Here is a 22,346-nt window from a genome sequence, read left to right on the forward strand (position 1 = left end):
ACAGATTCCGGGAAAAACAGCGTTACCTCCATCTGTTTTTATCCGAAATCCTTTATTCCTGTCAGGAATGAATTTCCATCCAATACTGCTGGAAAAGTTTGAAGGCAATGATCAATTTCGCCTAGCTAAACTATTTTCTACGGATTACAGCGTGAGTGAACTATTTTTCGTTGGCTTTGCCATTGAAGAACCTGAATCGTAAGTTAAGAGATTGCGACTTGTTTTTTTTTTTTGTCCTGATAGTGCTGGTTGGTAGGTTTTTGGAACTGGGCGGACATTGTATGGCACCACCCTCGCTTCAGCGAACAGCGCCGCCCATGAAGATGCGCTCGTCAGTGGAATGCCCGTGGCGGTCAGCGCATCTTAGTTGTGCATTGCTTTCTGTCGTTCTGCTTCGTTGCGGCTTGCAAAAAGAAGATAACCACAAAGATTTTTTTCAGATCAGAAAATCTTGAAAGTACCGGCGGCCTTTAGGATGCATGCCATGCGGGGGATTTACGCCCCTACTCAGTAATTACAAAAAGCAGACGACGCTCTATGCGCCAACCTGGAAGTCAAGCTGGAAGTGCAAGTCCATTCCTCCGTGCAAATGTTCCATGCCTGCATGCAGTTCGGCGTATCGAGGTATATATTACAGCTAAATTCTCTTACAACGCCGGTGTGTGCAGCCGGCGATGGCTTTTGGCTGTTGATGACAAAACGGCGTCGTGCACAAATGAAAGACAACTTTGGGGGTGATTTCCAAGATTTATCCAAAACAGAAATTTGGATGGACGACGCTCCGTAACTTCATTAACTACAGTATAAACGTGTTTAATTTCACAGAACTACGTTTTCTACAGTCACCGGGAAGCGCTTACAGAATAAATGCCGCGTGATAGTAAAACGTTATGGCTTATCGTGTAAAAGCATTGCTTCATAAGTTTTGCAATTTACGAAACAATTCCAGCGTGGGTGAAGGGCGAGTGACAGGAGGGTGCCAAAACCTGCCCTTAGTTTTATAACTGAATGCTGCGGTCGAGCTTTACAAGCTGCACCTACGCTTGAAAAATCATGCACTCTTCCGTCTAACGACGATGATGGTTTATCGCAAAGCTTTCTTCTGTGGGTTTCCTTGTTTACCTTCTGGATTTAAAGTTTGAATAGTTAAGCTTTGAATTTGAGCAGCACGCCGTTTGGTCTTTTGATCGAAGCGTCTTTGACTTTCCCCCTTACCTATTCTATTTCGCACGCACAAAGCTTGACGTTCAACCACCGTCGTCGTTATAGACGGAGGGCTGAATGATCTTGCCGTTAAATTTTGCACGTCCATGCACCCCTCTCCAAATCCTAACTGCTTTTAGCGTGTCAGAAATGCGCCTTTGCAGGAGGACAATGGCTGATACACCCCTATTTGAGGCAACTAGTCGCCCGTTTTGGTTTCTTCACAAGGCATTTCACACTTTTTTTGGCTACCCGGCCAAGAATACTTCAGAATTAAAAAATGCAAGCTGGCGTCAGCACTCGGCCACATTTTTTAACTGTAAGTGCAAGCCTTTATTCCACTCAGGTGGTAAAATAGGGAGGGTGGATGGGGTACGGATTGTAGCTTGGGCTGCTGGGTGATTCAATAAATTTGGCTATTGACACAATGACCACTACAAACGTGGCAGTTTCGCTTCGGCTCTCAGCCTCGCATGCTGTCCTCTCACAAATACCAAAGGCACGAGGGTCACGTTTACAGAAAAAAAGCGTAAACTGTCGCGACGTTTCCACGGTCACATTATCGATCTCGTACTTAAGTGCTTTTCACTTCAAAGCACAGGTATCGAGGTATCCCACCGTTAAAACTAGAGGGCAAACCGTGGTCATTGAAAGCAGTGACGATAATCTAAGCCAGTACAACTGAATGCTGATATAAAAAAATTCCCCGCATTTCCCCGAGGGGAAGAATGTGAAAGTGCGAATGCACGAGTTGAATTTGCGCGGTTCGGTAATGTTCGCGAAAGAGAGATCACACACACACACACAACTACAAAGAAAGAAAGATGCATTTATTCACAGACACCTATTTGTGTTGTCGTTGTACTTGATTGCTAGAGCGGATCTCAGCTTTGAAATTTCGTGTCAGTACTCCTTTAAGCAGGTGCATTAGCCCTTCTCACGCCCGATTCTTGGCCAATCCCCCACGTGGGTATGTGCCATGTCAGCGGCCAGGCTGCGCGCGCCCATCTCCACGTGCGCGGACATCGCCGGTGGACGCAGGTTCAGGGTCGCTTAAGAAGTGCATTGCACTTAATAGTTTTATTCTTACTCACGTCAAGCGGTGCCAGGTGCAGAGCGCTGCAAAAGGCGCTTATGTCAATGTAGCTCATTATCCACCTCAGAAGCGTCCAATAAGTTTACGAAGCCGTTAATGCATTTAAGATATAAAGAATACTACCAATACTAGCGTTATTCGTACTTTCGGATGGAGCCAAGCGTAGGTCGATGCAAAAAGCGCTCACGCCATTGTAGCCCGTCCCCAACTATAAAAGCGTCCGAGAATTTACGTAGCCGTTATTGCATCTAAGAAGCCAACACAGCTGTCTAGACTCCGTTTCACTGCACATATCCTCTCACAACACCAACAATAAATTTAAAGCGCCGAAGCAAACACGGCCAAAACAACGGAAGGCTGTGCAGTTCAACGCACCGGCTCATTCCTCTAACGAGGGGTGCGCCGAGTGGTCGCACCACCCGCCCAGCTTCCCGGTCCCTATAACAATTCCAACCAGGCTTCCTATTCCAACACTAATACACTTGTTATAAACCATAATGGCTACCAGAGAGAGAGACAGAGGAAGAGGGAAAGGTGGAGAGAAAGCTGTAGTTTAGTGCAGTGTAGTGTGATAGAAACCCACCGAAAAAAAAATCCGACGATAGAACTAACTTTTGCGATTGAGCAACTGCGACTCGTGAGGTTATCAGATGACATTGACAGGCTTTCATTAAGAATGAGAAATCAAAACAGGGGAAACAGATACCAGTCCACAGGGGTTTATTCATTTGATTTCATAATTTTGTTGACCCCTTGAATGAATTTTACGCAATGTTTTAAAGCAACAAAAAAGCGAAACGAAACATTTGTAGCGTACAATATTTCTAACCGCAAACAATACGAGGCCAGAACATATTAAATGACGAAAGGCTCGGCATTTTCAGTTGCAACACGCAGCACCTGCAGGGCGCGGTATTCCATAAAGTTCGTGAAGAGATTGTTTGCAAAAACTGAAAACAGGAATTCGGTGGCGGATGCAATTATAAATTCATAAACACTAGGGAGATCGCTTGTTATATCGATACTGTGCCGTCCGCGCCAGACGGGAATAGCAGACACTGGCCTTAAAGCAAAGGTCCCGTTTTCGGGAGTTGCGTGCAGCTTGAATTCAATAGTAAATGTCACATCCTCAACGCTCAAATCAATAGTAGCGTTTAAATTTTCGCCGTACGATTTCCACGTAATAACATCCCATGAGCCTTTGAACGTAGCTGCAACAGTTGGACACGCTCTTCTGCAGTAGCGATGAATGGGGCCAACAATGGTTGGTTTGGCGTAAGATTTGGTTCGCAGAACCGTATCGCCTTTGGATACTGATTGAAAACTCCAGCCACGTTCAATGACATGATCAGGCGGAAAGTCGGCAGCAATTTCAAACAGGGCATCTTCAAGGGCTGAATCGGTTACAAGCCAATGCTCTGAAAAGAGAAGAAACAGGGCAAATATTAGCGTCGAAAAATGGCGACAAAAGCATCCTTCATCCCTAAATTTAGTCGATGGATTGATGCAGCTTATATACTTTGCTATTTGTTCTCAGCCCTAGCGCCATTTCGCCTGCCAAGGGTCGTCACGTGTGTGGCTCTCGTAACTCCCACCTCCTTACCAAATATCCTGGCAATATATTTGGCGGAATGGCTGCAAGTAAGCACTGCGGAAATAAACAAATCTCATGTGCTGTGCCCCTAAAATATTGCGAACAATCAAGAAGCATATTAATAAAAATCTACTGGCGTCACATTTTCGGATACCTAAATTGTATCCCGCCGCATTATCACCACACAGTAATGGACGAACGGTTGATGAAGGAAAAGCTGTGTATTGATTTTTACTTTTCAAATTGCGCTACGCTTGTAAACTGCCACCTTTTGGTGAATAAAAAAACCTGATGATGCTTGGTGCCAGCTGCTCTATGCAGCGTGAAATAATTTTCATTGAATCGTGGTTTAGTTTTCCTAAGTGAGTGCTTTGAAGTAATAACGAAGGAGGGGAACTACACCCATGTTTTAAAATCTGTTTCGGTTGATAGTTACCCGAGAAAACAACTCGCTGTATGAAAGGTGAAACTGGATCACTGGACAAGCAAAATGGTAAGCTCACAAGGCAGCCAAGAATTGGCTAAGGGAGGTGGCAGCATGCACCGACACCGTCGAGAACATCTGCGCGCTAAATAATCACGCAGCCTTCAATTAAGTGAACCTCTGTTTCCAAATCCGCGCTGTAGACATCAAAGCAGTGTGGCATTCAGGAAGCGTGGCAGAAAGTTTCGGAAGCACATTACGCGGAAAATGAATAGGTCACTGCTATGAGAGCATCCAGTCTCTGCGCAGATGACACTTACCCCCACCATGAATAATATAACACACTCATCTTTTATAGAACGGAGTGACCTTGAATTCCTCGCTAAAAATTACTCCGCACTAGGCGGCGTTGCTTTCATAAAAAACATACTTAAATGAACTCCTCAACACTGCTGATAGGCACTTTCACTTTTTCCTGCGCGTCTGGAAGCAGATCGAAAGATAGTGATCGCCGGCCCGTAGCGGCTCTGCGTGATTTGCTTGTGCATCTGATTCGCCTTCAGTTCCTGCTTTGACTTTGCGACATTTTTTGAAAGTGGTCATTGAATGTGTTCATTTCTGCAACTGAAACAGAGCCGGCCAACAGCCGCTACACCGCTCTTATGACGCAATTGGAACGCTCGAAAAACCCCAAGACCCCTGAAGAGGGAAAATCCTTTTCAGAGGTTTCTAGGTCATGTGATGGGCATACAACAGTAATTTTGAGTGGGGGACCATGTGATTCCGTATTACATGTACTGAGCGTGTTTTTCGACGACTCCGTTCCTAGAGCGTTTACGATATAAAGGCGAAAAAAGCATTGCAAGGTCCCATTATTATCGAACCTCTCTAATTGCCCCAGGTTTACACCGACATCGCACTATTCGTAATTAAGACACAGAGTATGAATAATAAAAATAATATTATTATTGCCGTCATTTTCCATCCAAAATGATTTAGGAAAAGAAGGAATGAAAGTTATGTTGGCTAGCTTAAATGTGCTCCGTCCCTTCAGAAAATGCTGAAATTATTCAGAATGCACACAGCGTCGCACAAAGAGCTAGAAAATAAAGCGAAAATTGTTTCCGCTGTATTTGCAGGCGTCCGCAAAAAAAGAAAAAAAAAATGAGCGCGTCATTAAGAAAACACCTTTTTTACACTGCAACACATAGGAAGTAGTTGAACAGCGACAAACAAACAAAAAACACATTCAGAAATACTTCTCAAGTTTACGCGGTAATGCATGGTTGACACTGGAACAGTACAAAGGTACAACAAAACAACAACAGCAAGAGAGGGCTCTACATCCAAAAAACACTTTTTGACGGCAACCCAGTGTTGATCGTAGACGAGTGCAAGACAAGTGCAAACGCAAAAGTAGTGCGAGAGCGTTGATTATATAACATAAAACCGCTGCAATCCGATGGAAAAAAAGGCCCCAAAACGATCACACGGTCTTGTTTAATAATCGTACGCTTCGCAGGTAGCAGCGGATCTCACAATGAGTCAGTATCGGTGACGTCAGAAAACCAAATACAAACTTGCGGTAGTCTTTCTCGTCTTCAGCGTAGTTTCCCTTTTCACAGGAAATGTGCGAGATTGTGGCTGCTCATTTTGTAGCCTTAGAAATCGTTTTATCACTTAGTGCGATTGCTCAGAAATCAGGGACAAACTAAAAGCAACGATGGGGGCAGAGGAAGGATCCAAGGGAGAGCTACCACGAAGTTTTGAAAACACTACGCTCAACTGCGAGTGGACGTAAACTCAAGAAAGTGTGAGAACCAGCTATCAGCGACGCTAAAGTTTGTATGCTTGCAGGGCTCTGCTCGCTACCCCTTTCCGAATGAGCTGTGGGCTTAGCGCTCTAATTTGTTCTTTTCAGTGGTCCTTTTAGCAGCAGGGCTAAGCTTTTGTTTATAAATGTTTAACGTAGCCTCCCAGCTTTAATACCATGTAAGCGGCTCTGGCCATGGTCGCACTTTGGTTTTCTTTGTAAATGCACTGGCTTAAACCATTATATTTTTGTGGAAGGTACATTAGCCGCACCTGGACAGTCCTCGTGGATGTAGGCCGAAGACACTGCTGCCAAGCCGAGACCACTCAGGAACACTCCAAGGAAAATCATGGTTCAGCAGGTGCTAGAAACAAAAGTTCGTTATTTATATACACTCCTCAAGCATTGTTTAGGGCATAAAGCATTACGCGGTGCCTTATCAAGGGTATTTTGTTTTAAGTCACCGCGCGCGTATGCTCGTCCACCGTTTCAAATTTGACCTAGCGCTGCTAAATTGGACATAAACTACTCAAGCTAAACTGCAGAAGCTGTCGTAGACTACAGGGGTACTTAGTCTTTGATGAACACAATGATTAACCTGTCCAGAGGCACGTGATAAATGCTAAAACCCCTACACTTCTCAACATAAGTTTTTGAAATCGGTGCCTCATTGAAAAATTCAAATTTACAATGTTTTACGTGCTAGTTCTGTTCCCCGCCTTCTCTTCCTTCTTGTGAACACTACTGTTCAGACTCGTTTAACTAATCACCAATAAACTTAGTTTGGTAATTATTCGTATGAAAGGTTATGTGCAATATTCGACCCATGGCTCTGTCAAACCGACGTTAAAAATGCAGAAACGACATCCGAGTTTCCCATATCATTTTTCTATTACCATAACATTAAATTTATCCCAATTTCTCCATTATGCATGTATTAGATAAAATTTAAAACACAGGTAATTGGTGAGTGGTTCGAGAGATAAGGTTATATTTGTCAGAATAGGTGGCTAAAACCGCAAACTTAGAGTTAATCCTAGTTGGTGTCCTACTCTTTCCCGAAATGGAGGGACAATAGGTTGGCTTCAGTAGCGTTGTCATGAGTCAAAATTTTTTGTTCGAGATACATTAGGTGTAAGCAGTTTACACGCTGTAGCGATGATTTCTAACGGCAATAAGCAGACCTCTTCCAAGAGTGGGACAGAGACAAAGGTCGGAAAAAGACCATAGGGATTGGCCAGCCGATGATCCAAGAGAAAAGAGATCACTGGTTCATGTTTGATGGCACGTAGTAGAGACGGCCGTAAACTCAAATAAAAACGTGCGCATACACACAAACATACTTATGTATATATAGTTTATATACACGAATTATTTAAAACTCACCATAAATAAGAGAAAAGAGGCCGGGCAGGGCCCCCGCCTAGCGGGTCACTTTCTGTCCCCAAAAATGAAACACCTGCACTTTGTTCCAAAAGTTTCCATCCGAAAAACACGTTACAACAGAGAGTGAGAAGGGTCTACCAATCAACCCGTACTAAGCCGCTCATAGGTCACACCGCTCATAGCTCCAAATAACAACCAATCGTAGCTGCGCACACAAGTGATCACGTGGTGGACCTTCCGCACTCTGAAGCTTAAACTCATAACCATAAGTGCAACACGACGGAAACCACCAAATAGCAGCGATTTCTGCGGTGACTATTAAACCTCAAGCGGTGTGTCACAAGCCCAACCCAGGGGCGCTTACAATTGCGCCCCGTGCCCACAAAATTCCTGCAGTGTTAGCTAGTTCCCGCATTCCTGGAACCACGTTGAGTAGCAACAATATTCCAGTCGTCCCCTCACCTACCTGTACAAGCCAGTGAGAGAACCGAGACACACAGAACAATTTAAACTTCGCTCTCTAACTTTGAACACTACAACCGTTGTACACAGAACGTCACGTCACGTTATTAATACTTCTGACCCCTTGACTGGCCTCTAGGTTCCCATTTCTCCACGGAGGGCCGAGAATATTTCCCTCACCCACACTTGCATCGCCGCCGTTGCGAGAATTCGCAATCGCGGTAACCGCCGTCTTTCACCAAAAAAGGTACACACTCGATGTGCTTCATAAAACAGAGGCGACATATCCTCCAAAAGCGAAGACCGCTTGATTGAATTTATCTGCATGAATAATACGAACGGAAAGAATCATACAGGAAGCAGTTTGCTACCTGTAATGGGAAATCCATTTTTGGGTATAATACTGCTCAGATCAGTACTGTGACTTAAGGATGGCATTCTTAAGTGTTTGAATGCAGCGAACGTAGTTGAAGCTTTGATTGAAAGTGATAATTCCTTAACCTCCCGATGAAATAACCAGTTAGCAGCAGTTGGTGGAACATCACTAGTTTCTGATTCTGTCTGAAAAAAGCAAACTGTATGACTACATCATTTCGTATTTCATGGCTGCTGTTTTGGAATTGTGCGAGCCCAGGGTGCAAAGTTGTTGCGAGACATGGTTCTGCATAAAAACATTAGTTTTATAGTGTATGCAATTTGTACCGTGTTGTAAGGACTACATAAAAATAATGGAGAGCACATAAAGTCTGACCCCACTCTCACTGCACTGCTTCAACTCAGATTCTGGTACTTGTGCGTATCCACATTACCAGGTACTGAAACCTACGCTTTTCAAGAAATACGTGACCTTTCTGAAAAACTACTGGCGGATAGGATGTATGCTTTATTCGATGATTGTGGGGTTTAACACTGCGAAGCTAAACCATGCCTATGAGTGTTGTAGTAGTCTAGGGCTTTAAATTAATATTGACCACATGGGGATATTTAACGTGCCGAAATTACGACACACGGCGTTTTCGCTTTTCACCACCGCCAGAAAAGCAACAGCCACGGACGGGATTAAACCCACCTCGCTGAGCTCAGCAGCACAGCGCCTCAGCAACTGAGCAATCGCGGAAGGTATTAGAAGGTATCGTTTTTAAAACAGCTGTCCGCGAAGCAGATATAACATTGAGTTCAAAGTTTTAAAGTCGCCGTGGACCGTCTCCCGCTCTAATGGTGTTTACTTCACGTGCGGCTCGTGAGGGCTTCAACTTGCTACTGAGGGAGGTTTGCGTATCTGATAGATGCACGGCGAGCTATTTTTAGTACTTGTTCCTTTCTTGGGAACCAAACACAAATACCGCACACTCCGGGGGTAATTTCGGCAGGTGCGGTCGTGCAATGTGCAGTGCATTCATGTCCTACCCTAGTGTTGTAACGAAAGACGAATTACACGCCGTGGCTCGTGCAAAGACTAACAATCCACAGCTCCCTCCCCCAGTCATTAGGTTTCCCGCAGTTTCAAAGCTTCTTCTTTCCGATACGCATTTGTGTCCTAATAACAGTCCAACGGTACACCGCAATAGTGCGTTGGTAAATCGTGAGCGCAGCTTGAAAAAAAATGTATCCAGAGAAATTTCAATAGAGAAACATATCAGTTAGAGAGACGTACTGATGCCTACAGGACAAAAACGTCTGCACGGTGATCACAGAGATGAGAAAGCACGTTTACGCTAACAGCGTTTATATAGGGAACAAAGGTGATTGATTCCTCTAGTATGCTTACAAAGGGAAGATTAAAAGGATTCAAAGGAATAGGGATCAAGACTTTGATATTGGAAGAGGAGCGAATGTTTTCGTCGGAGTTGTGTGCCTTGCATTGTGCACATGGCGTGACAATGATTGTGTAAAATGGCACTAATTTTGTTAGTGTTGTGTGTATTCCAATACACTTTCACCTACAAGTAATGATTGCATAAGCTGGTGATTCTTTTAAGTTCGCATTTTTAAAATCATTCTACTAAAGCTTTGTTTTTTTTAGAATACATAAGCAGCTCCGGGCCATCTCTGCGAATATTTAGCAACCACGTGCCACCTCCATTAATGCTCAAAATCGCACATACTTGGGACACAAGTAACAGCAGCAGAATTTCATTTGCATTCCCTTTGCATTTACCCGTAGTCATCAATCACTGATACCAATGTAGCAGACTCAAATGCTTAAATCACCAGGGCCAGGGGAGTGCAGATTTAAATTCTTAAATGACCTGGGCCAGGGAAGTGGTCTTGCCGGAGGTATACTTTCTATCACGCTGGCCCGTTATGGCGTCGGTTTAAAGGGACCGCAAATTCAATGTGAATATAATACAGGAAGCTAAAACCGGTTAATAAAGGACCAGGCCAGCCCATGCAAAAAATGTGCTGCATTCAGTTTTGATGGCGTTTTAATGGCGAAAGTGCCGAATACCCCCTTTTTTTAGGTTTCCACGAACGCGACTCTTTAACTTATTTAGGTCAGTATGATGTGACTCAGAAATCTTTACTTTTTGTTTCGGGAACCCGCATATCTCAGCGGATACCGAAAATCCTCGTGACGAGACCAAGAGTAGCATCCGAAAAATTATCACAGACCTTTTACGGATGTCACAAAGTCACAGGTATTGCTTTCGAAATTTCACCAGCCTCAGTGTACGGTCGCTTACGACTCTAATCGCGTATCAAGAAATACCGGTTGCCCCTTATTTTATCTCATGGGTTTATTCGCTGTTTTTTGTTGATCCAAAAGCTGTAGCGCCCTGGTGCGGCGTATTGGCGAACTACCTATGAACACAGCCTGCAGGCTTCGAGAAGAGTGTCTTCCCTCTTTCAAATCAAATCAAATCAAATCAAACTTTATTTTCAACAATACAATGTTGAAGGTCAAAGCAGTACGAAGGAAGTTCTTGTCGAAGGAAGTTCTTGAATGATTGGTCTTATCTTTGCCTATTGTATATTGTTTGCTCTAATACCCTCGTCAAACATTTTTTTCTAAATCGTGCGAAAAAGTTCTTAAGGAGATTGTTCCACAGCATAAATTGCTGAAAAGTGCCTTTGTGGAAACAGCCGGCGCGGTTTATACAACTTGTTTTCCGTCATACAAGGCGGTATGACCAATATTCTACTAAGTCTGCTTTGTGCCATTGTTGCGCCATTGATGCTTGTTTTTCCTTTGACTTCGTGAGAAAAGTTTTTCAAATAGAACAAAAGTATGCTGCCAAATGTTCCTTCTACAGCATACATTGCCGAATCGGTCTTTTGAAACTACAGCCGTCATGTTTCAAACAACTTGACCATCGCACAGCGCGGTATGAAGGAAATTCTATTAAGCCGGATTTGTCATCTTGTGCTACTGTATCTAGTTTTCTCATATGCGGTCGTCGATCATTTTTTTTTTGTAAATTGTACCGAAAACTCCCCTATGCAGTTTATACAACCGAGTGCATTGCTAAGGGGTGGTTTTGCGAAAGCGTTCATGAAAAAAAAGTAAGAAGTGTATTGTAACTACGGCCGGGTCAGTGCTTTGAAAGCTTCGTTTTTCAAATTTCCAGTAGCAGTTTAATGCTATGTTTTCGTAACACGTACACTGTCGATTATTTCCCTAAAGTTATATAAAAACATTAAAATTTCCCCAGAATTTCTCAATTTTCTCACCCAGAACTTGGAAATTTAAACAAAAGTGTTCCATAAACAGGTGGGAGTTAATCCTCCTCGATTTCTCTGATACCGATGCACTCGTGCCTGTATGGAAAACAGCGACACCACCGGTTTATACATAGATGCGGGAGGGCTATTTTACTGCAAACAAGCCTTGGAATGTTCCCACCAGGTTGAAATCCAGCTATATCAACTCAAAAACAAAGCGTTTACAGAGCCCTTGTTCTGCACACTGGCAACGAGGAGTCAACATCCTCAGTGTTCCAGGTGATGTTTCTGGTACGCTTAGGTTATATGGCTCGCATGATTTGAACTCGGATCATTTATATGTTCTTCTTGCGTTACTTAGTAGCTACACTAGTGCGGGCGCCGAGCGCAGCAGGATGTTTTACCTTCGCTGTTACACGGCTTTACATGCGGTCTTAGGTGCACTAACCGCGATGGCACGTACGGTGTATTAATCAGGCTTACGGTTAGTAGTCCGTACACAATATTCTTAACCGATTGAAGGCGCAAAACTACATCTCTTTGTGTCTCAGTCTGTCGGTGTGCTCATTGCATTATGTGCGTGCGTGTGGGTGCATGTGTGCGCGCGCTAAAACGAACAGACGTTATGTTACTGACTGAGTGGTTCTTCTTTACGCAGCCAAAGTGGTAAGCACACGGATACTTAAATTTTCTCTGTACACTCCTTGCCAATGTCAAAACTCTCTACGCAACGATTTTTTTAACTTCAAAGCGTAAGCACTGAAACTTGTTTCGCAATGTTGACGATTTTTTTAAGGTTGTAACGTAGCCGCGTACTTGTTTGCATCTGTGAAATTGTCAGAAAAGTTCTGAAAATTACATTCACGCTTTCGGGAATCTCACTGTTCAGGAATTCATAGAATAGCTTTTTGTTTACACTTGTACTTACAATATCGCCATTTCTCATACATACATCCCTTCAGAGGCAAATACACCAACCAAGGGCGTTTACCATGGTTGGTGTATTTGCCTCTTAAGTTTAACCCAACCAGACAGAGTCCTGTCGAAGATGTTCACATTCATACATCACTTCGGTTTGTGGAATGTGTATTGTGTCTATTATACTGCTGTCGTGTTGCCCTACATATATTGGGCAAACTGTGAGATACCTAATCGTACGCTTGCAGGAAGATGAAAACTCTGCCAGGTCTAAGCAGAGCTCCAACTTATCGGACCACTGCACCACGTGTGAGTGTCCACCCATCTTTTGTGCTACGTCAGTATCAACGTGGCATCCGGAAAAACGTTTAGAGAGTTCATAAAAACTTTTCACACAAGGACGCATGGAAATCGCTGAGTTAGTGACCCTCCATTGTCTTAACGGACATTGAAAACCGTCATCTGCACTACGTGTCTCGCAATGAGTTATTTTTGATATCTTGTAAACATTGCCTCTTTAACACATTTCCCTTCCGTCTGCCACGCGCGCATCTGGTTACGTATATTTATATTGAAAAAGCGCTTTCATGGTTTTTGTCTCAGGTAAGATAATTAGATCACTTGAGGTGTAGTCAGTATATATTTCTATGTGATTTCATGACACCATGTCTGGTCGCCCAGCCCCTCGCACACGGCGTCAGCCCGGCCCGCAGGGAATCAAACACGCCAAAGGCAAGCACGCTAAACACTACAATGCCAATTTTTCGGGCGGTTTTCATTAATAAGATGAGTTGCCCAATCTTACCAGAGAGCTGTACGTTTCTCCCTCGTTTTAAGTGAGTCGAAGAAAAAACACATGCCACTCAACAGAACTGAATAAATATCAATAATAAAGTCTAATAAAAAATATATAAACAAATATTAACAATAAATATCACAATTTCTCAACTCGGGCACTTATCGTCCTACTTAAATATAATTTATCTTTTTTTAATAAATTTGTTTTAAAACCGAGCCTGAAAACTCGACTGAATGGATCTGCGTGAATAACATGATCGGAATCAACTTCAGAAGAAGGAGTGGTTCAACTGTGGAAGGGAAGCAACGTTTTGGACGTCTATAGGAGTGCTTGGTGTTGGCAGACATGAGAGCACTACTTTGACTCAATGATAACCTTCTTGATTTTGTAATACCATGGCCGCAATTGGAGAATTGATTGAACATGGCAGCTCCTTAACCTCCCGCTAAAACAGCGAAACAGCCACTCTTGGTGCAAACAGACTATATTTTGGTCGGCAACTCAGAAAAAAGCCAACTGCCTAAATGCATAGTTTACGTTTCGTCTCTTCTTGCCGCCGGTTTAGAATCATACGGGCTTGTGGTCCAAAAAGAGTTTGAGGAATATTGCTGAAAAAAGATTCTTTTCCTTGTGTGTGCAGTTTATACAGTTCGGACACGATTACCTAGCAATATTGGGAGCATATTAGGGTGTTGCCCATTCATATTGCACTTTTCCAAATCAGATTTCTGTATTTTTGCATATTTACATTACCACGAGCGTGTAAGATTGCTTGCACCAAAATGTGAGCTTTTAACTAACGAGACCATGTCTGCGAAAACTGTACAGGCAAACAGAAGGTACGTAATTTTTGTTTTTAAAGCTGTGGTCCAGGAATCAGACGAGGCATTAAATTTTATGTTAAAACGTCGCCTTCTACATTGTCCCGCATTCAGGGCGTGTTACTCGCTGACGGCAATACGGTTTTGTTTCAACGATGTAATAAGGGGGAACTACCTGTCTTATCGATGAACACCATTCACAGCACACGGCACAGCACACGCCCTGAGTATTTGCTGCACTCGCCATCGTGGAGAAGTCAGTGCATCCATGCCCTACCATGGTTTTGTAACGTTGAACGAATTGCAAAAAGTGGCTCATGCAAACATTGACAATCCTTTGCCCGCCTTTAAGGGGGCTTTTTATGCAATTGTTAGTTTCGTCCCGTCTTTAAGTATTCATGCCTTAAAATCAGTCTAACGGTACAACGAGATAACGCGTTATCGATCACGCGAGCAGGTGACGAAACGTGGACCGAGTGAACGCTTATGGATTTGGATTTAGAAAATTAGGCGCTAGAGATGGGTAACAGAAAAATCTCTGCTTGCTAATTACACAGGATAGAAAGAGCGTTTACGCTAGAACAAGAGAGATTCGCCATGCTTCTTATTTGTTTACCAAAGAGGATAGGAATCCCAAAAAAGCAAAGGTTCAAGAGGGTGATTAAAAAAGAAACTATAATTGATGGCGTGTCCCCTGCGGTGAGCTACGACAGCACGTGGCGATTGTGTAAAGTGCAATGCTTTTACTAGGGCTGTGTCCATTCCGGTGAACTACAATGCAAAAATAAGTTATTGTTCTTTGAACAGTAAATGCTACTATTATCGCATTTAAAAAAACACATTGTTGGCGCTTCGCAGTGCATGAGCAGTCATAGGTGTCTATCAGAATTTGTTAGCAAACCAGGTGCCACCCCTGAGCAATGTTCAAAAATCACTATAATTTGGGCACAAGAAACAGAGGAATTTTGGTTGCATTTTTCTTTCTATATTCTTCATGGCCAGGAATTATTGGCAGCGACATGTCTGACTAGAATGCTTAGATCACCATGGCTAGGAAGGTAACTTTGTCGATTGCCGAATCGGTAAGATTGCCGAAGGCAATCTTACCTGTTGCCGAATTTTGCCTATTTTTTGTGGATTCGCATGAAAGGTGCGACGCATATAAAAACACAACATCAGCGCTTATATGCGGTTAATATATCACTTATCTCTATTTAAGCTTGCAAAATATTGTACAGAATAGTCAAACAATAAATGCTACGCATTCATTATAATAGTATTTTATGAGTTCCAAGAGTAAACGTTCCTTTTGAAGGAACCGCGAACGTGGCTCTTTAACTTGTTTTAGTATTGGTCAAGCGGCACAGAAAACTTCCCTTTTCTCTGTACACCCACATGTCTTAGCGTACACCAAAATGGTCGCCACGAGACAAAAGGTATTACTCAAGAAGTCGCCACCGACGTTTCTTAGACGGTTCAAATTTATACGTATTTCTTTAAGAATGTCGCGAGTATCTTTAGGAGTTTTTAACGTTTGCAGTCGTGTGGCAAATCATATCGTTCGCCCTCTCTTTCCTTCCATGGGTTTATTTATTTTATTTTGCTTATCAAAATTTGACTGGACTCAGTGCAATGTATTGGTGAACTAGTCACGAAACCTGCTGATTTTAAATGACTTTCCTTCCCTCTTACAAGGCAGCACAAGGAAATTCCACTAAGTGGGATTCGCAATATCCTGGCGCTGTTGTTTCTTGTTTGATGCCATGCCCTCGACAATCATTTTTTTATAAATTGTACAGAAAATTCTACTAAAACGTTCATTCAATGGCATACATTAGGTGGAAGTGGGTTCGGGAAAATATTTATAAAAGGGCAAGAGATAACGTAAATGTTGCCTGCTTGGCTCCAAGCTATTTTCGTTTTTCAAATGCCCATCCGCATTTTCCACCGGAGTTGTCATGACAGGACGAATGTCAATTAGTTCCACAAGGGAACCTCAGAGCACGCACGTTGCGACAGAATGTCGCTTTTTACAACCACGAACGCAAGTACTAAATAAAATACTCACTTCAAGAAGCTTCCAGAAACCGATGGCAGATAATTCTCCTCGAACTCGAAGATGCCGACGCTGTCACTATCGCTTTTAAAAGACCGGCACCCAGGGTTTTATACGACGATGCAGACAGGTGAGGTTAGCGCAAACAAGTCTTGCAACATTTCCGCTGTGTATGTCGTCCCAAAAACAAAAATTGTAAGTAGAACCTTTGTGCTAAACACTCGCAACGAAGTCACAACATCCTGAATGTTACCGGGGTTGTTTTAGGCACGATCCGGTTACACGGCTCATAGAGCCGGAGCCGGAATGGTTTGTGCTTAATTCTTGCTTTACCTTGTAGCTACACTGTTTGGGCTCTGGCGGATTGCGCAGCGTTTCTAGTTACCGCTTACTCTGCTTCACTCGAGGTCTGTACGTACAAGAAACGTGACAGCACGTAATGTTTCTCACACCCCTTTCGCACGGGCATTTTGAATCGCTCATTTAGTCGGTCCGTATCGAGGTCAGTCCGAATTGGGCGCTGCTGCACGGAAGCTTCAATCGTGATCGCGCCCGATCCCGCTCAAACTCCATCGTTGGTTCCCAGTCACGACTGAGGTTTCCAAGCGCGATCGGACGAAAGCGGTGACATTCCCGTCCCCGCTGACTAATGGCACAGAAGCTTACAACTTAAACTAACGCCACAATTTGTATCAAATAACTTGAGCCAAAAAAGCGTGCGGTAATATTTATATAGGTACGTATACCTACGGCCACGCTAAGTTACCAGACATCTGCTTCGAAGTACATTTTTGACGCCGTCTAGAGTACGTAAGTGCAACCATTGCAACTTCTAAATCGGGATTCAAACGTGTTGTGCAGCAGGGGCAGTGCGTCGAGCGCGCTCAAAAAGTCAATCGCGCTTCGCTTCAATACGGTTTTAAAGTGCCCGTGTGACTAAAGTATTTGTTGGGGGTGTAAATTTGGAGCCAGTAAAGAATACTCTTACGCCCGTGGAGGTGCACACGTGCCCGTGTGAGTATGTCCTAGTGTGTGTGTGCGCGTGCTTCAGTGTGTGTACACGTGGTTGAGTGTGTGTGTGTGTAAGAGCGAGTGCGTGTGTGTGGATGCATGTGTAAATGTGTGTGCGAATTCGTGTGTATATGTGTGCATGCGTTCGTGAGAAATTGCGAGTGTGTGAACATACGTCAGTTGGACTAACTGATGTATTCTTCCTTCCAAACCGTACATGCCATCCAAATGTCCAGACTCACTAGTGCGTGATTCTTAACCTTTAATGCTTAAGAACACAAGCTAATTTTCAAAACGTTGTAAAAAACGTTTTTAAAACGGTACATTCATTTTACTTCTAAAATTTGTCATAAAACGTCCGACACAAAGTATAAAGGTTTTGGAAATCCACTGCTCATGGTTTTAAATGAATAGCTTTTGGTTTGTACGTATATATACACGTTCGCGAAACGCCCGAGGCCCGCAAACATGTAGGATAGTTTTCCTTCTAAATAATTCGTGCCAACACTTTAAGTTATTGTCCTATTTCTATACCTCCGAGCTTTAATAGCGGCAAATAATCGGCCAGCTTTACAATTCAGATGCGAAGACTCAGGAAAAAGCGGAACTGGTGGTCTTCACTAGCTTCAACTTGGCTGTTCTTAGGTCTCTCCCTTTCGTAAGAGAAGGACGGCTAACAAGGGAAGCTTTCTCCATGCAAACCGAGTTAAATCAAAGTCCAGCATCCACACTCCTCAAGTCAACAATGCAAATTTGCTAATTCCGAAGCGAAAGCCACTTCAAAACAGCCAAAGTCCAAAACCGACGCGGGCGCTGCGGAACCAAAGAAAATGTTGGGCGCCCCTAATGCGATAATAGCGCAATTGTATAGACGTCGGTTCAGTAACGCAAGGGGCCCAGATTGGATTCCGACAATGGGAAACTTTTTTTTCTCAAAGCGCGCACTCCCAACACTTGCTCGAGGTCTCATTGCCTCCTCGCCGCTTTATCTCACTCTTCTTGGCATTCCCCTCTCTACTTCGCCAAGCGGAATTTTCTGTTCACGATGCGCACGGGCAGAAGAAATTTTGAACAACTCCGCCGGTAAAAAGAATTTTATCTTGTATTAAAGTGTTTTAACAGCACTGTTTGGTTATACCTTTAGAGAACAATTACGTATATATTACGCAATAAAAAAACGAGATACAAGCGTGAGTGTCAAATGTCATAGCTTTACCAAACCAGCGTGGACCCGGAATGAAACCAAACCACTACGCTTGCAACAAGGACGCAAGAACGCTTCGGCATAAAGGTCCTGCGAATTCAGGGCCGGTCACTTGCCATTGATCTCCCAAAACACAGCGACGTGTGACTGAATGTCCTTTCTTGTTGCGTTTAAGCCGCCCTCAACTCAGTGCCGCCTTGACAATGTCCACGAGGACACTTACATACGGTACATGGTCACGCTAGGATCACCCTTTTGATAATATATCACCAAACGCCCCAGAAAACATGCGCGCACAAACGCGGCACATAACCAATATCGCGTTTGGTTTGTGTCAGTGCTCTTTCTTCAGTTCTATTTCCGCTCTGGTTTGGTAAATTAAGCATTGTACAGGAACACCATGGCGTGCAGTTTACGGCCGTGGCAGACTACTAAATTGGAAACGCTCATGGCAAGTTCATGGGTACTCGGTGTGCTGTGGTCGTACGTACAGTCGCGATTTTCAGGCATTCACGCACGCCTATATAGAGCGGCCTGGGGGGTTCTCTGCTCCAAGCGCCGTCGGAGGGGTAGTAGAAGTGCTGCGTATTAGAATAAGAAGTAGAAGGGCACGAAACTGCAGGCTTGGCGCGTGGCGGTTCGGAAAGGAGGGTGGTGTCCGGAAATTTTATCAGTATCCGACTATTGCGAAGCTGTATGCAGCCCGTGAGCACTGTTCGGTAGCTGCGAAAACGTTTGAGAAGTACGAGTAGTGTTACATTTTGAATACCGTATCTACGAACAATTTAGTCAATATCCGACATACAACTACCACGAATTGTAAAAGAGAAACTGTGCTTTTAACTATCAATAATTAAAGCAACCACACATATTAACGACAGTAATTTAGCCGACAGTGCATCCCACTAAGTAAAATGGTGCTCGCCGGAAAAGGAAGTTGAGTTGTATTTACAAAAGGGCTAAGAGACCGAAAACGTTTAGAGCAATTCGTTGAGGCTCTTTTTTATGATGTTTAGACGTAAGTACACAACTGTGAATGCAGCTTCTTACAAGTACAGGCATGTAGCAGACAGTAGGTGCTGGAGAGCGTTGCGTGTAAGCAACTTGAGGGATGGGGAGAAATAATTATTTAGTGGAGAGATTACCTCTAACCTAGAGAGTATTGTAAATTCTTAGCTGAAACCGAGGCATACTTGTGGAGACATTTTGGTCTAGACGACCACCAACTTGGGCTAATTGCGTCATTATCCCAGTGGTAAACATCGAAAGATAATTCTACCTTTATATTATGATCAGCACCTATAGTTGTACAACCTACGCCCTTGGCTGGCTTCCCCTTCTTTGACCACTGCAACAGGCTTACCTTCCTTGGGTGGTGATTGCCCTACGGTGTTTGTAATGAATACGGCATGATATTGTTACGGGGTGGCAGGACAGACTTGAGACGAACGATGAGATGGGGTGAAGCGATCTATTTACATTATTTACACAGCAGCCAGTACAAAGAATTACAGAGCTCGCGCAGGCTGCGCCGCCCCCCCCCCCCCCCCATCTTCCTCCTCGTCATCAGTGTCATTGACGGTAGGCCATGGCGCCATGGGGATTGACCACACCGTCCCGTTACATCACTACACCCCCCGGTCGAGGGAGAACGTCCCGGTCGAAGCTGGTGTGAGGTGACAATTGTGATGCGAATGGACAATGCGACGGCAATATACATTCAGGAATCTGTTGCAGCCGTGGATGACGATAACGTGCTTGGTGATGCATGACCCCACAACAGGGATGTCTTCAGCGGCGGCGAAGCGTCGTAGGTTGTCAGAGCCACGTCGTACGAGAGGCCTGGGGACACATCCTCGGTTCGTCTCGTCACGGCTGATCTCGGCAGGTCTTCATCGGCGTCTCACAAGCTGGGGGCGCGAGGCGGGGGACGTGGTCGATCTGGGGTCGCGGCGATGCTAGGGCTACCCGAAAAGGCCACGCAATGGCGACGATCGCGTCCACGCCGCTACGGCGTGAAGAGGTGGCCAGACTGAAGATGGTCGAGCCGCACACTCCACCAAATGTTACGTGTCGGAAGGACAGAGATGAGACGAACGATGAGATGGGGTGAAGCGATCTATTTACATTATTTACACAGCGGCCATAACAGACCTCGCGCAAGCTACGCCCCTCTGCTCAAATCTTCCTCCTCGTCGTCAGAGCCATTGCTGGTGGGCCACGGCGCAATGGGGATTGACCACAGCGTCCCGTGTCAATGTCATATTACGTGCCGGTGGGTGACAGTACGTGCCTCAGCAGTAGCTGCGTATACGAGAGGGACGGCGAGCTTGTAAGTAAACCCCAAAATGCGCGGAATCGAAAATCTGGCTTTATCCACTCGAAAATCTGACTTTAACCAAAAAAAAAAACGTTCCCGTGTTTTTAAGAACGCAGAAGCACCCAGACGGGCAGAATAAATGTGGCTCTGTACGCGGTACTATACCACGGTCCCACAATTTTCGGGCAGAATATTGCGCCTGGTATTGCACGGCAACCAAACAAACTTTGCGTTTTGGGTCACCGCGTCATCTATTGGCTGGGCTCTGCTGATATTGTTTCTTTCTTTTTTGTTTCTCGACCCTCAAAACTGACACGGCAAAAACTTCCAGTTCAGTGTGTATAAACATGTGGAGGCAAACTGTTCAATTCTGTGTCACACAGTTTTAACCACATCCGGTGTAAGTTGCGCCTTTTAGCCAGTGGCGGCCATACCTGTCATCATGTTTTAGCAATTTTCTACCTTGTTTAAAAAACAGCGACAAGTAAGACCAAACTATTTGTGTTCTCGGTGCCCCACTCTATGGATCTAGAGCGACTTGCATTTCGAATTCAGGGTCCCTATAACCCATGTAGTCATAAGCCGTAAATTGCGACAATCAAGCTCGCAGGCATGCAGTGCTCGTAACTTATGTTAGCATTGGCGTGGATGGTTGTAGCCCTTATTTACGCGCTTCTTCCTTCGACCAATCTATTGGTGCCACTCTGGATTTGGTCCTTTTTCGGTACTCATAGCATCCAGGCTGCATTTTTTTTTTTGACGTATGCCTAACCACGCCACCCAAACATAGTTCAATGTATTACAGCACTGGACGTGGACAGACTTCACCGGTTTTTTGTAAATCAGCAAATTAAACTTCTAGATTCTGGTTGAATTCCTTTCAGGCGCACCTGGAGAGTCTTGTTACATGTAGGCCAAAGACACGGCTACCAGGCCGAGACCACTCCGGAACACTCCAAGGAAAATCCTGCGGCCGGAGATGCTGGGAACATAAATGCATTACTGATTTGCAATCGGCAACTCATCAAGGATATTTCGTTTAAATACACCGTGCACGTACGCTCCTCTGCCGCAACGAATTCGACCGAGCTCTTCTGAAGTCTACATAATCACGTGACGTACAGGCGTAAACTATATGATAATCAGAACACAATCCGCAACACACGAAATACCACTTCTCGGCCTTTGTGTGCTTTTCCTTTTGTAGTCGGCGTCGACATTGCGCGCTACAATGTTTAGCTAGCTACCAACTTTCGCAACAACATATTCTTGGTATCTCCCACCAATGCTGAGGTACCCGATAGATGGCAGAATCCCATTCATTTAAATACGGACGATTAAGATCGGTATTTCAGGGAAACATTTAAATGGAGACTTTTAATGTATAAATTTTTGTTGAGCACCTTTTTTATTTTTATATAACTATGTTACTTGATACCAATTTCTGCTGGGTAGCCATCCGATAATTTCCCTGCAATATTGTTTCCCTTTCCTTGTAATCCTAGCGTCAGTAAAAATGGCATCCGGTGTTGCGATTCCATCACTCTTTTAAGAATCCCCACATTAACTAGATCCC

General features: G+C 44.1%; 1 long non-coding RNA gene across 1 annotated transcript; it reads right to left on the reverse strand.

Moving 5' to 3' along the window:
• Positions 1-3,002: 3,002 nt before the first annotated feature.
• LOC144163633 (uncharacterized) lies at positions 3,003-16,396 on the reverse strand. Its single transcript, XR_013320958.1, has 3 exons — positions 16,248-16,396; positions 6,403-6,494; positions 3,003-3,717 (listed from the first exon to the last, which is right to left on the reverse strand). It is a non-coding gene; the product is annotated as an uncharacterized LOC144163633 (long non-coding RNA).
• Positions 16,397-22,346: the final 5,950 nt, after the last annotated feature.

This window comes from Haemaphysalis longicornis, unplaced genomic scaffold (assembly GCF_048455015.1).
Source record: "Haemaphysalis longicornis isolate Haplotype H1 unplaced genomic scaffold, Haemaphysalis longicornis Haplotype H1 scaffold_126, whole genome shotgun sequence".
In the NCBI taxonomy this organism is placed as follows: domain Eukaryota; kingdom Metazoa; phylum Arthropoda; class Arachnida; order Ixodida; family Ixodidae; genus Haemaphysalis; species Haemaphysalis longicornis.